At 38.0% G+C, this 18183-nt stretch overlaps 1 long non-coding RNA gene across 7 annotated transcripts in view; it reads right to left on the bottom strand.

The window, feature by feature from the left end:
* Positions 1-18183, bottom strand: part of LOC126042732 (uncharacterized) — a 40157-nt gene that overhangs the window by 16575 nt on the left and 5399 nt on the right. For 4 of the 7 annotated variants that reach the window (XR_007507281.1, XR_007507279.1, XR_007507278.1 and 1 more), the window contains exons 2-3: positions 2810-2866; positions 265-574 (exon numbers count right to left, since the gene is read on the bottom strand). This is a non-coding gene — a long non-coding RNA (uncharacterized LOC126042732). The remainder of the gene's footprint in view (positions 1-264; positions 575-2809; positions 2867-18183) is intronic. The other 3 variants (XR_007507280.1, XR_007507276.1, XR_007507277.1) reach the window with 2 other exon arrangements.

The following is an 18183-nucleotide window of genomic DNA, read 5'->3' on the forward strand; positions in this document are numbered from 1 at the left end:
TGCATGGTCACTGGCAGGCACCTGAGTCTGCCACAGAACTCTTCACTGAAGAGGTGGTGGGGTTTTGAAGGCTTTGGTGCTTTTATAATTTTATGGCCTTGAATCACTAAGTCACAAGCATTTTAATGTAGCAATATAGATAAAAATAGCCACATGAATTTTAACTTGTTCTTTGACCTGATGCATATAATGTTCATGACTGCAGGAGTCAAAGATCATTTAATATGGTCTCTGAAATAAACATTATATATTTCCCCATCCTACCTCTATATTGCTGACAACACTGGTGGTTGTCCAAATATTTTCCAGAGGGCATCCAAACTGGATTAAATATACCAAAAGGTAGAGAATCCATTACTTTACTTAGTATTTTACTATAATTGGCTCACTTTAATTTTTAAAGTTTTTTTCCAGCTCACCAAGTCATTGATTCTTACGTCTTCGCTTATCAGACTTGGATGAAGATGGTGGATAACAATAGCTTCAGTGTCACTGTTGGGTTATCTTCTAATGTCAGCAGATCAGAGAAATACATTTGTTCTCATCTTCCAGGAGCAGAACCTTGTTGAAGACTCTTAGGTTTTAATTGATACATTTATTACCAAGAAAATACAATAAGAGATAAAGATCTTATCAGTGCCAATGGATATTTATGACATAAAAAGTGTTAGTCACCACTATAATTATATCAGTTATCATACATTTCAAGAATTCTAAAATGTAAAAGAACTTACGTGTGTGTGTGTATATATATGAGTGTAAATATATATATATATGAAAAACATATTAGTTGCATGATAAAGGCCTGATTCTACAGAAACTTCAACTTTCTGCTCAACTTTACCCTTTGTAAACAGGACCATGGATTAGAAAGAAAGTGCATTAGATCAAGTGCTCACGTAGTTCTTTAGGGGCTATGAGCAGATAATGTGCTAGGATCATTTGGCCATTGGTCTAATTTATTAACTTCTCCCAAAGACAGCAAATTAACATTACCTAAGCAATACACAACCCATGTCAATACAGATTTCACTGTATTGTCTGACTGAGGTCACTGGGCAATGAAAATCTGTTATTCCAGTTGTTGGTAACTTGCTTGAACTGCTAGTTTAACACATTCAGATACAAGTAACAGATTTTCCAGGGTTATGCTATATATATAGCCATATAATGCAAATGGTCCTACCATCCTTGGATCAAAACTTATTATCTATCTTTCACAAGATAAACTGTATGAGCACACTCACAACTTGGTTTGACCTCTTCCTGCCACAGCAAGTCTGCACTAGAGTTGTTCTCCAGGTATGCTACAGAGAGGCTATTCTGAAGTGGCCTTTTAGAGTGGCTGTATATAAATTCTCATGCCCTGATACAGTTTTTCCTGACATCTTGAAGCACTACAGCTACATGCTCAAGGAAAGACTTCACCAGAACGGCAACATTCTTTGAAAAATCAATGAGATCAGATGTCCTGACTTGAGAAAGCAAGGAAGTAATAACAAGACCAGAAAACTTAACATCATTATTTTATTATTCAAAATACTACATATTATTGAACCTAAACCATTTTTGTATGTTACTGTTTTTAATGAATTTTTAAGACTTTTCAGATGCACAGCACTGATACCACCTGAAAAGTTTACATGTTAAAGATATATAACTTTTATCAATTTTTTTCCACAGAGGGGATTATTCTCTAAGGGTTGTACTTGAGATATGGTGACAAGCTCTCTACTATGGAAACAGCAATATAAATAAACATAAATAGCCATGTTAACAGAACAGCCAGATAAAAAATAATAAACAATGTTTTATTTTATGGAGTATTTTAGGGAAGTAATATTTCTTTAACATGCCATATGTTGTCCTCTCAATTGCGTATCTCTACTGCCCTCAAAGATACAGTCCATAAGGCATACTCATACCTTCCATGTATTATTTAAAATGGAAATTATTATGGCTTTTATTCCTTTTTAAGCAATCTCTGAATTTCTCCATCTCACAGAACTAAACCAATTTTATAATTTATCTGTTATCTAAACAATTAACCTTTTAATACATACAAATATTAATCTGATCCTAGCCTTAACCCAATCAATCCATCAGGCCCAAATTTGCTTATGTGTGGAAAAGTCTTTCAGCTGCAGCATTTGAATATAGGAATTGACAGAAGAAATTCTTTAAATTATAATAATCTGAAAGAACTAGGATATGAAGATGGAGAATGAGATCATAAAACATTTGGTCTTATTCTAACCCAAGATTTCTCAAATGTGCAAACATGTTCTACTGAATCTCTCAGGACATAACAGTCCTCAAATAATCCATATCCACTTTTTTGTGAAGTTACAATTTTCTAAAACATAAGCCTTTCTTTAAGGGCGTAGCTGAATCAGACTAGGATAATTTTATTGACTGAAATTAAAAATTAAAGTCAGGTATTTGGGAGCTCTGAATAAAATAAATTTCAACTTTTTAATTTTAACTATTTGTTTCCAGAAGAAGTTACGTCAAATAGTTTATCATCCATTAATTTTTGCAAACCTAGCGTTCAAGGAATGTGGAATGTCATAAATAGCACATGCAGTATCAGATTATTCTAATGTTATGATTATCATCAAAAAATTAGCACATTGTGAAACAGAAACTAAGCAATTCATACCTAATGTACAAAATTACTTTGTGAGGACATGCCTCAACATTTCTATGTATTCATAGCTGACAAAACAAACATCTGTACTTTTTGAAAACATTGGTAGCTAAGGAAAAGTGAGTGATTAAAAGTGTTTATCAAGATGGCATCACATACCTTATCAGTAACATACATTGTTGGATCATGCATTATAGAAGTCCTTCAGATTGAGGTCTATAATGGAAACAAACGTTAATCAACAGTTACTTTGCTTAGTATGGCTAGGAACATTATGTTGCCTTGAAAATTAATTAATTCATTATCCCCAGGGGAACCTTTAAAATAAGGAAGTATGGCTAACCTTCTCTCTGTAATAGTCATTTAAGTACACAGAATCCTGGGATGCCAAACTGCCTATTGAAAGAGTGGTTCTGTGCAGTCACTGATGTCTCTCACACACTGGCTGCTATAGCCCAGCTCTGAAGTGAGTTCCAGGGGATTCTGCAGACCTTTCATTCCTATTTGTTCTGACCCTACAGTCTGTGCAATAGCAGATCTCTTATACAGAGAGGTATACAGATCTTATGCAGATCTCTCTGTACCTCAACAGAAGAATATGGCATGAAATCCTCAAAGAAGTCTTCACATGAGACATTTCCAGCAGACAGTATCCTTTCATCTCATCTGTTAATCACCTTACACACTTTGACACTTTATTAATAAATCCTAGTGTTAGTTGACTATGATTTTTCAACAGCAAATAATGTCATAAGTTCACTTTAACAAAACAAATTATGTTTTCCAGCTTTTCCAGGGCACATAGATTACTGTGTTCAAGGCTCAAAATGTTCTTCACCCTGTGGTCCAGACATCACTGGCAGATCATAACCCATCATAAAGTAGTCTGTGAAAATAATACAAAAGAAATCCAACAAAGAAACTACGCATACATATTCCCACATGTGCAAGGAAGCAAGCAAAGAAGTATAGGGAAGAAACAAACATAATAAATATTCAGAGTTCAGCAGGTTGCGGCCATTATACGCAAGATTTTCCAGTACAAAGGAAATAACATTATCATTGCATATATTTAAAATACCAAAGTCAAAATACCAATGTTAAAATGACCAAGGGGCAGGAAATCACTTTAGATTCCTAATGCAACAGACAGTTATTAAGCCACTTAGACACTGATTAAACCTCATTTTAATGTCTAATATCCTACAGATGGCTTTTTACAGGCTTTTTTCACTGTTGTAGGATGAGCCTCACCAGATAATACCTTCAGTCTCTTCAGTGGCAAATTCTTTATTGGCAGATCTAACCCAAAAGCTGGTCACTTATCTCCTACACATTTTATTTAAAATATGGGCCCCAAGTTTTTAAATTCAAAGCCAAGAAATATATTTGCTTCCACTCTCATTTTGTTTCAAAGTGCCAGAATACCCTAAAACTACCATGAAGGATTCTGTATCAGTAATGATACCTGAATATTTACAAGGGCAAACAAAGGTGATATAAAATTAAGCAAGGACTTATATTTGTAACATTGGGAAAGTTCCAGTTTGGGACTTTATTATGTTTTGCACTCCACAGGCCTCCACTTGCACCATAAGACAGTGTAGGGACTGTTCTCTGGGATGCGTGTGTTCACCCTGCATCCTGTGTGAACCTGTTGGGATATATGACAGTGACATAAATAGTCCTTTTGTCCCTCTTGGAGCTTTGTGCTAAATAATTTGGCCAAACCTCAGAATCATGCTGTTGGCATTCAAATGGCACTGGAAACTGTATCACACTAAACTGCACTGCTGTGTCTCCTGCGCTGCTTTAGAATGTCAAAGGAATCTTTTTATCATTTTGAGTCTAATTGAAGTGAGACAGGGACAACTCTAAAGGTTATATCTTGTGCTGTGTTCACAATCCTGACCTCCTTACCTCATTTCCACTATTAATAGATTTGCATTCCTTAAGACAGCAATAAATGAGGCTAGTCTTGTAAGAGGAGTAGTATCTTTTAATAGCTGCACTGAAATAATGGAAGAAAACAGAGAAGCTTGCAGAACCTAAGGGAGTGGTTTGTGTGCTGAATGCTATTCTGTTTTCTCCTGCTAGAGTAGCAGGTCTAATAAAAGATAATATCATATTACTTCTCACAAATAATGCTTCATTTGTACCCCCAGACCATCACAATTGCAACAAATCTACTTAGACAGGTGACAGTTAATAAGCCAGTTTAAAACTGAGAGGAATGGTTTAATATGAAAAGATATATGTATATCCTCCAGTAACGCTGTGGAGTGAAGTTCCCCTGGTTGATTAAACAAATAAAAGCCTTTCTGTATTTCTTTAAATACCAACTAATTCTAGGAAAAAAGTTATAATTCAGATTTCCATTTGCACCTTTAATTCATGTGAGTTTTAGCTAGTTTCATCATCAGGACTTCCCACAGTTCATCTGTAAGTGATAAATCTCAGCAACACTATTATATCAAACTCTTTATATTAAAAAGCATAATTTCCATATTTTTTTTTGTTGACAAAGGACAAGATTTACAATAACTAACTTCTGCCACAATTTAGAATCCTAAACTTACCTTGTCCCTCGGGATCCCCAGTAGAAGAAGAGACAAATACTTTGAGGGGATGGCTGACTTGTCTAAGACGTCTAAGACAGGCAGGCACACACAACCATCTTCTGAAAGAGACAGGCTCTCTCTTCTCTGACCACATGAGGAGCCAAGATAATTTGTTTAGGCTATGGACTAAATGCAAGTCCTATGTGAGATGCCCTAGCATAACCACTGCTGCTCCAGAAGAGCAAAGATTTGCCTTAAGTCCTCTGTCATACCTGCCAGCCCTATGTCAGTATCTTACAAAATGTAGGGCATCTCAAATGACACTGTAGGGCATCTGAAATGGCACTACATGTCTTTGTTTAGGCAACTGATTCCTGCTGTAGATGTCTAACTCGAAGCAGCTAAAATTAAGTGAGAGAAATTTCAGCCACTGGAAAAATAGTGAACTATGTAATGTTAAGAGATTTTCAGGTTAACGGTGTGAAGATGAGACAGAGAGAAGGACAGAAAGCAATGAAGGTAACCCCTTTTTTTCTGCTAAGGCAAAATGTGGCCTTTCTCCCCTACCACTTCTATGCTTAAACCAGCCTTTCTCCCCAGCATTCCCTACTTCAGATGCTAAGGAAAGAGCTTGCCCTGTTTCAATCTACTTTAACCAGGGTCAAAGCAAACATGTTAAAGCTGAGGAATGCATTTATTTTCACAGGGGTAGAACACAATTTGTGTTTGTGTCCTTCACCAGTCTCACTGTCACTAAAAGTGGTTTCAAACACTTTGCATTTGGAAATACAAAAGCCAGACAAAGCCTTCATGAGGCCTGGCTCTCCACCACAATCAAAAGCATGTTTATAATTACTCATAATCAGCTGACTTGATGTGCATGGATAGCACATGAGATGGCACGTTTGCCTCTGCACTTGCAATTGCTTTCAATGTTTACTTTTAAAGGAGGATTTTGAAAAACACAGCATTTGCATACTGTTAGAATCTTAAATATCTCACATTTTCTCTGCCCATTAAGAGGAAGAAGCCTAGGGTGTACATTGCTTTATTTGAGAGCTTCATGGACGCACAGTTCTTGAATGCAGGAATTTGGGTTCAGAATAGATTTCATTCCATACTTTGGACATACATCTTGATTAGATTATTCTGCATCTACCTCATTTTAAAAGAGGTGTTAAAAACCACTATCAGATTTCCAAATCTGGTTCACACCCTTTGGTATGCTAAGAATTTTAATATGTCTCACAGTCTACACTTTACTGTAAAAGTTATGAATTTCGCATTCACAATCTATGCTTGTTACTAAGTATGTGATTTAATAGTTCAAAAAGAGAACTGCTCTATATCATTTTATACAATATGAGCCATGTAACAACCATTTCTGCCCTGCAAAATGAATCAGGAAAGTCTGCTTTTATTCATTGCAACATGAGTGTTTGAAGGCTCTGGAATTATAATCCCATTTTAAAACCACATGTTTGTCTGAAGATATGTTTGTTTCCTAATACGTGATAAGAATGCAGTAAATCTAACAGACAGTAAATAAAGCAGATGTGAACTATGAACACTTGCTTAGAAAATGTGGGATGAAGTAGGATGAGATGATGTTTTTCAAGCTTCGTGGACACTTGCCCCAGCTCAAGAATAGATGTTTTAAAATGCAAGTATTTCTTCTAAATTAGTTGGTCCTCCTTGACCCTCAGACACACTCAGCTGCAGTACAAGCCTTTCATATGCCTCCATATGCTCATTTTAAGTCAGCTTTGCATCTGATTAATGGTACAAAACAGCTCCATTTGCATAGTTGGAACTCCTTAAATGTGAAGATCCACGTTCAAAAGTGACAGGACATGCAAGCTACCCATGAAAGATTATGTCCTTTTTGCCAAGAACAAGGGGAGTCTTATTTGAAATAACTCATATGATAGAAGTGTGACAGAAAGGCACACCACACCAGTTTAGCCAGGCCACATTTTCCTCCCAGAATCACATCTCTCAAGGTGAAATCAGAGCAGATTGGTCTAGACCATAACTGCGCTCTAGAAGCAATAACGAGTACAGACCAAATTAACATTGGCAACACACATATGGGTTGTTATCTTGTCAGCGAATGTATTCAAAGCTAGCGCCAATCCATCAAATACCTTTCAGGCTCCATTACCCTTTTCTTTCACCCAACTGCTGTTTACAGACAAAAGGAATTCATTGTGTTTTGCTGAGCAGATCAAAGTGTAACAGGCTATATATGGCCTGTAGTGCAGGAAAACAGTGTGGCATGCCATACTACTACAATGACGTAAGGCAATTACGGGCATCAACAGTGACACATGGACTTTTGCACCTACTGCAATATTTTAAGTCTCTTTCCACCATGTCATCAAGTACAGAGTACAGCCACCAGCAGCCACAGGCAAAATGTGCCAGTGCCAACCAAAGCGGGCTGGGACACAGAAGGCAACTCTAGATATGGACTTGCAAGCTAAGGTCTGACTCAGCACTGCCTAAACCTCCTGGGCAAGTGACTGACAGGTAAGGGTGTGCTAGCAAAGAAGACTCAATACCCAGCAGAAGACAGAAAGGAGAAATAGCAAGTTTCAACCATAGTTAACTGTTGATTGAAAACCTGTGGAAGCTGCTTCCCTTGCTAATGGATTCTTAAAACATTTTTATTGCACAAGAGTTTTTAAATACTCTCTAAAATCCTTGATTTCTGAATTTAGCTAGTTTGGGTACTGCCAGCATAAAGAGAGAACTGTGCTCAACTCTCTGCCAGGCTCTGAGAGCACAGAGGAGGAGGAGGTGGTTTATCCCACTCCCCATATCCTCATCCTGAAAGCAGAGACAAGAATTCCAGGCTCTCTATCAGGCCTTGCAAAGCACAGGAACAGACATGTGGTTCTTCATGAAGAATCTACTGCTCCATCAGCTATTGCTAGTCTCCTTCAAAGAAATACAGCCAGAGAGATTTTGTCCATGGACTACTTCAAACCAGTTCCTGTAGTCCTGTGGGATAAACAGCACAGCTTCGGAGGACCTGCTGTGGAAAGTGAAGTGACATTTTAGAAAATTCACAGTAGCAAAGAATTTTGACCTGCAACCTATCTGTCATCAAAGCATCATGAAGCATCTGGACTGGAGAACCTGGCCCCTACACAGTATAAACTCCATAGGGGTGGGTTCACATCTTTGCCTATTTTGTAACTCAAAGCTGGCGCAGTAATCACAAATGAAGAATCATTACATTGCAAAATGGAATTCTCCTCTTCCTTTCTTAAGGTGTTATGCCAATCACTGAGACATGTGACACTCATTCCCTTCAGTATAATTCTGTGCATGAATTATGGAAACAGTTTGGTCATAGTCATAAGTATCATTAAAATAAAAGTATAACTGTTCGGCACTTCATTTCCTTTTCACTGGCAAGCCCCAGTACCTGGGGTCTTCAGATTTAATGAAATGTTATTTTGTTCATCCAGTCCTTTTTTTTTCCTCCACATCCAACATGTCTTCTTGTCTTATAAGATGATAACAGAATATCATAATATGAAGCTTTCTTTAACAGTTGGAACTATTAGTCCTCCACTCAGCCTACTGTACAGGTTTAGCATGACGTACAATAGAAATCTTGCTCCTCATCTGACAATGGCAAAAAGTATGCACAGCCACTGTGCATAAAGAGAGTACACTGTACTATTCTTTTGCAATTACAGTTGGTCCCTTCCTGACCAGCCAAAGAAAAGTATTGCTGGCTCTGAAGAAGCCCAAATATGTATAAAGGGGTAGCACTATATCAATAAGGGTGAACCAGTATGAACAGATCTGCCTAGAATTGCCTGAAAGACTTTAAACCACTTCAAACTTACCTAAAAAATTTCTTGCGTAAGCACTGAATCCAAGAAGAAGAAAAGACTTTTGGTCATGATATTAGTAAATACAGAAACAACTACTATCTAATGAGGTTCACATCAGCACACACAGGTTGTTAGGAACTGATCCAGACCACTCCTATGTACTTCTCATAATTCCCTATATTGTAAGGCACAGTCCTATCGTGCTATAACATGCGTGGTAGTTTGTAACAGTACACAGTTTGTTCATTTGCCTTCCATAAATATGGTATAACAGTTACCTACAGTAGGACAAAAATGTCAAAAGAGCAGAAAAAAAGATGCAATAAAACAAAAGACGTGATGTGATAAACACACCTCTTGGAATTAAATAGGCATTACTTGAAGATTTGTATCACTGGAGGATCTAAGCTAGGCTAAAACCAGTGAAATTGCAAGCTAGTTAGCGTACCCCGTGCAGAGAAACAGCATTGTTTTATAGACTGGCTTATGATTAATAACATTATGGGAATGGTACAGTCCTCCAGCTGACATGCGCAACTTTGGTTTAAAAGATTACCTTTTTTTCCAGTCATTGTTACAGTAAAAGTTTGTGTTAGTCAAGTTAACAAAAAGGAAAGAGGATTTGTTTTAAGGGAAAAAACATCTCTCACAATGAATGTTTAAGAACATTTTAGCTTTCTGGTTTTGATCTACATGACTGGTTTATAAACAGCTTTTAAAACTAACATAGCAAACAAATCTTGTCAGAGAATAACAACACACCACTAAGCTGTAGCAAATGATTTCCCTTACAGTTAGATTTTGCCATGTGTCCAGAAAAGACCAAATAAAAACATGTCCTTGCTAAAATAAAGTAGTTTTTCAAAATTCAGCATCCTTCCCATACGCAAATCTTTCATTTTTGAAGCAAGGTTTTGCTCTCTTCTTGGTTTACGTGCAGAGTATGGCTTTAAACAAATGTCAGTAAGAACAGAGCAACTTCACCAGACTCCTCAGATGATGTTTCATCTGGCTGTATAACAGCTGTATATGCTATTTAAAGCTAAGAAGCCCTAGGTTTATGATTAACAATTTAATGTAAGTTACATCATGAGAGAGGCACCTTGTGTAATCTTCTTACATAATTTACTGTACATGGTATTCATTCCAGTGTGAGTTATAAGTTATCCATGAGTAAGTCCTGAAGAATTAGAGGAAGCTGTAAGCAATATGCAGGGAAGCCTGACAACAATGAGCATTTGTGATTTGTTAAAAACTTGGTATTAACCTTTAAGTTTGAGGTTTCCAACTGTTAAGTGTGATCATCAGAAACCTCCAGACTGATGTCATCTCTCACATTTCTAAGATGCAGAATGGGCCTTTCAGCCAAATTTTTTCCAAACTGCTGTCTGTCTTTGTTAGTGCTTGCTGCAGAAAATTACTATGGATGCATTCATAGTTTTTGATGGCAGAACAATGAACTTCTGACAAAGCTGGGGTTGTGCATGATCATGATCACGTTCACTTTATATGTATGAATGACATCACTAGACTCTTATCTTTTATGACTTCTTATTTTCACTCAACTGGGACCACTTTTATCTTGTATACATAAAGTTGCTAATGCATTTGAATGATTGAGGTTTTCATTGAAATGAGTAGTTTCCAGTAACATTCATAATACTGTAGTGACTTCCTAAGCATACCAGCAACAGTCTACACTCAGTGGAGTTAAGTGTTACGGAACAGTACAAATAGAGATAGAGAAAAGAAAAACAAAATTTTCCAAGTGCAGCAGTTGTGTCAGGCTTTCAGGGGCCCTTTTAAATGGAGGGTTGTTAATGAACTGAGGGAAAATGAAACATGCTTGGGGGCTACAGTAACAAGACACAAATATTTGTCATCAGAAATAAACCCAGAAAATGTACCATTCAATAAATATGTGCCTCACTAATACAAGTGCAAAGCTTTATCATTCACCTCATATGAAAAAAATGAAAAATTCTCAAATCCCATCCCATGTGTGAAGGACACACTCCTACAGCTACTTTCCACTCATGGGCCTGCAAATTTGTTTTTGCTCTTAGTTTTTGTACACTCTTTGAATTACAAGCCTGATGGGAATAGGAACTTCCTTTATTTAGCTCTGCATACAAAAAGTGATTTACACATAACAGTATCAGCAATGTATTGTATACCTACTATATGTTATGTATTAAATGTTACACTACAGCAGAGAGAGGGTATCCTTCCATTTAAAACCTGCAGGCAGACTACAAGTATCACCACAGTTTCTTAATGGAAGCAGGAATAGCAGAAGTTGTTTTGAATTGCTGTGCCCTCTACATCCATAAAGTGCATAATTCAAACATCTCCTTTCACACCAAATTTATCAGGCCCCAGGGATTCCCTTGGCATCAGGAATTCTGGCTCAATAAAGCAAGCAAATGGAATGGAAGTACTGGATCACTGATCAATTTGTTCACTGGGATGCTCAAAGCATTCTTACATCTGCTGAATTTGACTATGTGAGTGAACTTTGTTGCACAGAGGAAATTCTCAGAGGGCATGGAGCTGCCAGAGAAGCTTCCTTCACCGTCTCCTCCAATGGCCCTCTTTTATTGCAAGAGGCACAGATAGGAGAAGGCAATGTGCACTCTTTGCTGGTACAGATCCCAAGGGCCAAGGCCATTATCATATGTGCTAGAGACCAGCTGGACATTGGATGGCCGCAGCTCTGCAGCCCAAGAGTGGAGCTTTCTACCAGCCTCAACCAGACGGTGGACTACCCTGCTGCAACATTTGTGCAAGTTGCCAAATAACCAGTTCTCCTTTATACTCAGTTGATATTAATCATAGTAGGTGGGATTGTCAGGAATGATTTATGGCACACCTGCACAGCCAGAGTACAGTGATAGAAATCTGCACATGAAAAGTGTGGCATTGCTGGTGTTTTTTTCCAGGAAGCAATTGATTCTTTGTGTGTGGATATATTTTTCCTTTACATAATTACTTTAAATGTAGTTTTTTTGGCTGAAGTTGCCATCTGTAGCTACATGCTATATTTCACAAAACCCTAATTCTGATCTGATAATTTAGCTTAATTTTCCACTGCCTGTTCACTGACCTGTTTTCTTCCCTACTGTTTCCCTTAAAGGCTTAATGTAATTGTGATCTTATGGTATGTCTATTTCTACATAACAGTGTATGTAGTGGAACCACAAATGAATATAGCAGGATATTCCATACAGACATACATAGAACATGTATGTGCATACAGAAAGACTGACAGAGACAGACATAAAGGATAAACCCTAAGAATCACAGCCAGGAATTAGTGATTGTATCAGTATCAAGAGATCACACAGTCAGGCATTGTGGTGGAGCAAAATTATGATACCACATTCAGTGTTCTTCTTCCAAACGGCCCGTTCACTATGGCAGAGGTAGAAGATGGTAATCTTATGTCCTAACAGAATTAGATGCAAGACCTGCATCTTGAGGAAAGTATAAGCTGTCATCTTCTCAATCTGCCATTCCTGTTCCTAATGGATCCCAAAGACCATAGTTTATTGGAGTAGGACTGTATTTCACTCATTCTGCCCCTGAGCTCAAATTCATTCCCTATTTTGCATTAAAATGGTCTTTGTGAGTCTGAAGCATTATACTTTAGTATCAGTAATTAAGCAAGTGAGGAGCTATGTAAGCTTACTAAAGTACAAGTCATATGTGTGTTCTATATATCTCCAGTGCATCCAAGATATTTAATTAGCTTTATCCAGATTAATAATGCTGAGAAAAAATAAGGCTGATAAGAGATTCCCACAGCCACAAGTGTTTTCTGACCTATTACTGCAAGAGTTCCTTTCCTCATTATTCTGAAGTAGGTTCTTTCCAGGTAATGTTATTTCTGCCCGGGATCACAGAGTACAAAATGTGTAAGTAAGGAAATTACATGCTGTTTTATAGAGTACCGTTTGGGAAAAATTGGTTTTGGAATGTAATTTCAAGCTTATGGAGTCAACTTGCCATGTTCATTCTGGATTTGTGAGCTCTGCCTTAGGTTTGGCTAATGTGGTTTTGTATTTTAATATGGAAGAGAACAATAATAACAGCTCTGCCTGAGAGAGATTTAAGACTTAAACAGAAATTCATGATAAGGAAATTCCCCACGGTGCAATATAGGGTCACCTGAGCTGAGTAAAGATAATAGCCAGGATTCTGAAGAGTGCCTTAATTTTGGGATGTAAAATTTGAGACATCTTGAAAAGCCTGGGTTTTCAAAGGACAGGTGTTTCACAGTTTTCAGAAAGAAGGCAGCAGGAGTGCCACTAAAAGCAAAAACCAGTAAATCTTGGGAAAAGTGCTTTATTCCAAGAAGAAAGATTGTTTACATTAAGGGCAAATGTCCTTTTTCCATTTTCCATTAGGCATCTGAAAACCCTGCCAGCATCTGCAAAACATATGCGTTTTAATGATTGTAAGGGAAGAGGCAGCTGTAAGGAAATTGATGGCTATGAAATCCTAAATTAAATTCTACATAAGATACCTTTATTAGTGGCTGGACGCTTCTGTATTTATAGGAAACTCTTTCCCTTGCTTTGACCATTGGAGTAGACATAACTTTTAACAAAGCTTCCTTAGAATCACAATACAGCAACAACTAGCAGACGTCACTAGAGCTATACAGAAGAGGATAATGTTATTCCCCTAGTTTATATCTGCTTTCTGCTGTGCTGCACCCAGTTACTGTGTGCAACTAAATAAAAAATTTAATCAAAGACCTCCCTCTGTGATAGTACCTGGTGCTAAAAAGTTATGTGGTTTATTGGAGGGTGGGCAGGGGCAGGGCAGGTTGAGCGGTGCAAGCCACCTTTAATGTCTTTCTAAGACAAACTGTATTTACATTTCCCCAGAATCTGGTATGCAATGACCTTGGAGCCTGACTATTCTGTCTGTCTGTCAGGTGTGATGGCAAAAGTACTCAGGTAGCTGCAGTCCCTGCTGCAGCAAGCTAGAAACCAAAGGACAACACAGGCTATCCTTCACTTTTAGGAGGATAATGTACCAGATTATACATCCCTTTGCCTCTGTGCCTTTCTTTTTGTATCTCTTACTTCTTGTACAGAACTGCAGAACTACTTAGGAATGCATTGCCATCCACAGCTGCCTCTGTGTCCCACCTCTCCTCAGATTCTAAATCACTCTTGGAATCCCTCTAAAGGCCTCTGGAGACATGAAGTTCCAAGTCCCATGCCCCTTCTATTAACACCCTCCATTACCTCCTCACGCTCAGAAAGATTTTTTTTTTTTTTCCATTCAGGTATACATTTGTAAACATTAATTGTACAAAATTACTTGATCTGCTCCTTTCTACCACGTTGTTTTTAATGTGTAACTGCCAGGTTGCACAAATATCATATATCCCAGATGTCCAAAAGAAAGAATTTATACCTAGGTATCTTCTGTATAATGACACGACATGCAATTCCTGCCCCCTGATAACAGGCATTCCTTTATCATATGAAGTAGCCTAGACATTCAAGACTTTAAATATCACTAATATCACTCAGATAATAGAAATTGGCGTTCACCTATATACCTTGGATTTACAAGACTACAAAAAGGGATATTGCTTCCCAATTTTACATGAAGGGCAGACAGAACAGAAGTTGGGTGAAGCCCAGCCATTTCAGGAAAACCAATGTTCTAGCACCGCAACAAAACCTCGAGAGTGAGACAGCAAATGTGGATTGTGGATGAACCAGTAATTAGAAGTGCACGTGACTCAGTGCTTCTCAGGAGCATCATATACAAAATAAAAAAAATATTTCCAATCATAATGGCAAAAATATTAACTTTGTGCAAACCATTAAGTGGCTACCAATATGCTGAGAGTACTTCACTGAAACAGGAACTGGAAAAGAATGCAAAGAGATTGTCTGCCTCTCAGCTTAAGGTTTAAACTAATTTCTTTTAGCTACTGTACAATGATACCTGTGTGGATACCATTGCTAGAACTGGCCCGTTAAATCCTGAGCTCCATGCTAAAAGAATCTCTAAATCACCCTTATCATAATCTTTGGACTATCTAAACATTGGATATCTCATGTACTTATGAACATCAAAATCTTTGACACATTTCAGCATCTTACTGCAGAAAAAGGACCAGATTTTCTTTCTTGTTAAACTCTGTTGCAAAGCAAAAGAGTACAAAATGCATAAAGCAAATATATCTGGTATTTCTATGACCATGCAAGGAAACAGTCATTATTTTATAGGATACAGCCGAGGTCCTAGCTCTTCCCCTCTGCCTGCCACCTCAGGAAGAATGTGAACAGAGAGGTTCTGGGTTCCAGGCCTTTCCCTTGCGTTCCTGAACACTTGGGCGAGCACGCAGCACATCCTCATACCTGTTAAGGAACCAGCTGCAGCCAAGAATCAAAGCCCAGGTCTTCTTTATAATGCAGCATTGGAAGACATATTCAAGAGCCTCCCCTCCACCTTCCTCCTCCCTTTTCTTCTCCCCATAACTGTCAACTCTTTTGAGTAAGTATCATATCACTGGGATTGACTGCACAAGAGTCACCTGAACACCAGTCAAAATGTTTAACCTTCCATTCACCCACACACTCAAAGACACATGATCTTCTTCAAACAGTCACCCCATGATCTGCAGGTAGGGAAAAAGCGAACAGTGGGGCAGCAAAGTAAGTACAGGGCTTAAAATGAACTGAACTGAAATGTTTCATATATGCAGGCATTGCTAAACAGCAAAGTCCTTGTTTATGATACACCTTATTTTACCTTCAACCCACAGTGACTTTGTCACACCTCATTTGTGAAGTCTGGATATGAATTCTTACAAACCCAATGTATTTCATTTATTCATATAGGTAAATGTTTCCTTAAGGAAGCTGTCCTGCTAAATCTGTTAGGGCTGAGAAAATTGCCTGTAATTGTGCATCAGCATAACTAAAGGCCCTAAGAATGGGCCAGTTATTCCCACAGAACACGGACAGCAGATCAGCACCACACGTAACCAGGAAGCTTATGCTGCCCCAGAACCAAAAGCAATGTTACCATATTGGCCCAAGACAGCATTTGAGCTAATGGCAATTTGGTCCTATGGCAATGCCCTTATTGATACTTAAACTACTTGCCAGGCTGCTGCTGCTGCATTATACCAGGGGACAAAAGAAAAAAAAAAAAAAAGAAAAAAAAAAAAAGGACTTTAGCTCAGAAGCTCCAATCCATCACACAGCAGAGAAGTAAGACACAGCATATTTTACAGAAAACCAGGCTCGTAAGAAAAGAATCCCTTAAAAAACACTCACTCTTATGGCATGACACTTTATATGCACACACCCAGTCACATCCTAATATCTAGCCAATTTCAGCTAATGAATATCCCAGATGTGGGGAAAATTTTGGTCATTGTGCAGACACTATTAGATCCCCAGAAGATGCAAACGTGTAATTGGATCTTCCTCAGTTCTACCACTTGCAGAACTATTTCTAATTCAAGAGACATAAACTAGACAAGGTGCCCTGGCAGATCCACCAAAATGCTCACTTACTTTCTTCCCTGGTAGCCTCCTAGTTGCAATAACTACAGCTCTGTTCTCCAGGCATGTGATACAGCAACTACTGAAGACATTAAGTTTATCAAAGATGATACTCATTCCAGACAAAAAAATCTCCATGCTGCAGATTTTCTCAGATTTCCACCAATTTGTGCCATGGGATTTTTCACTTTCATTGCCTCATTCTGCCACTAAAAAGTAGATAGGAATCCATATTATTCTCACTATCCAGTTAGCAGTGCTCTTTGCTTTTAATTCCCAGCAGGATCAATTATCAATGAATAATTAACAAGATTGCTTGATAGCTCAGCCTAAGAACTAAAATGTTTTCAGATGAATGCATGTGCTTCATTAATCAATTTTACAGTGGCCAATCTCAAACTACTTCTTAGTTCTCTTTCTAATGGCCCAGATTAATACCAAAATACAAATGCCCTTGCCAAATAATTTAGAAAGCCAATCATGTCACTGAGGCTACACCTTTTTTTTACCTCAGAGACCAACTTCAGCCTAGGAAAAGAAAAAGTCATATATTTTCAAAAAAAACCCAAAAACCAAAAACAAACCCAAAATTTAAAACCCTGGCTTCTAACTATGGATTTTGTCAAGTTTTTCCACTGTATTTTCTGTTCTTGGGAGCCACGATATGTAACAGTACAAGTGATGTGATAGAACAGATGAAACAGATGACAGGACAGACTGCCATGTTACCTTTCAAAAAGCCAAAATAGATTTGGGGTGGAAAGGAAGAAAAATTTCTATAGCCTTTCTAAGGCTGAGAGAGTTGGGGTTGTTCAGCCCAGAGAAGAGAAGGCTCCGGGGAGACCTTATTGTGGCCTTTCAATACTTTCAGGGGGCTTATAAGAAAGATGGGGACAGTTTTTTTAATAGGGGCTGTAGTGATAGGAAGAGGGGTAATGGTTTTAAACTAAAAGAGGGTAGATTTAGACTAGATATAAGAAATAATTTTTTTAGGATGAGGGTGGTGAAACACTGGAACAGGTTGCCCAGAGAGGTGGTAGGTACCCCATCCCTAGAAACATTCAAGGTCAGGTTGGATGGAGCTCTGGGCAACCTGATCTGTTTGAAGATGCCCCTGCTCATTACAGGGGTGGGGGTTGGACTAGATGACCTTTAAAGGTCCCTTCCAACCCAAACTATTCTATGAGTCTATGATTATTTTGCTATTTCAGTATTTGTGGCTGGATTTAATTCTTCAGTTTCCCCTATATCTTCTGTGTATTGGCTAGCAGCTATGTATACAGTCCCAACTGAATAAAATGGTGCATACTTGTGTTGAGAAATGCAAGCATCCATTGACCCTTTTAGTGCTAGTGGACTGTGTTAACCCCAACCACTGACAAGTTCCAGGGTATAAATAGTAAGTCACATCATAAATGTTGTCCCACATTTTCAGAACATGGAAATACTGTCAAGAATTTTTTTCCAAAGTTGTCGAGAAGTTTTCAAAACTCAGGTTGGTGAGACATTAGGAAAAATTTCTAAACTGTGTATGTCAGTCAAATGGCAACCCATGTGCTTGGAGGTCTATG

The sequence above is a fragment of the Accipiter gentilis genome, chromosome 9, assembly GCF_929443795.1.
Source record: "Accipiter gentilis chromosome 9, bAccGen1.1, whole genome shotgun sequence".
Lineage (NCBI taxonomy): Eukaryota > Metazoa > Chordata > Aves > Accipitriformes > Accipitridae > Astur > Astur gentilis.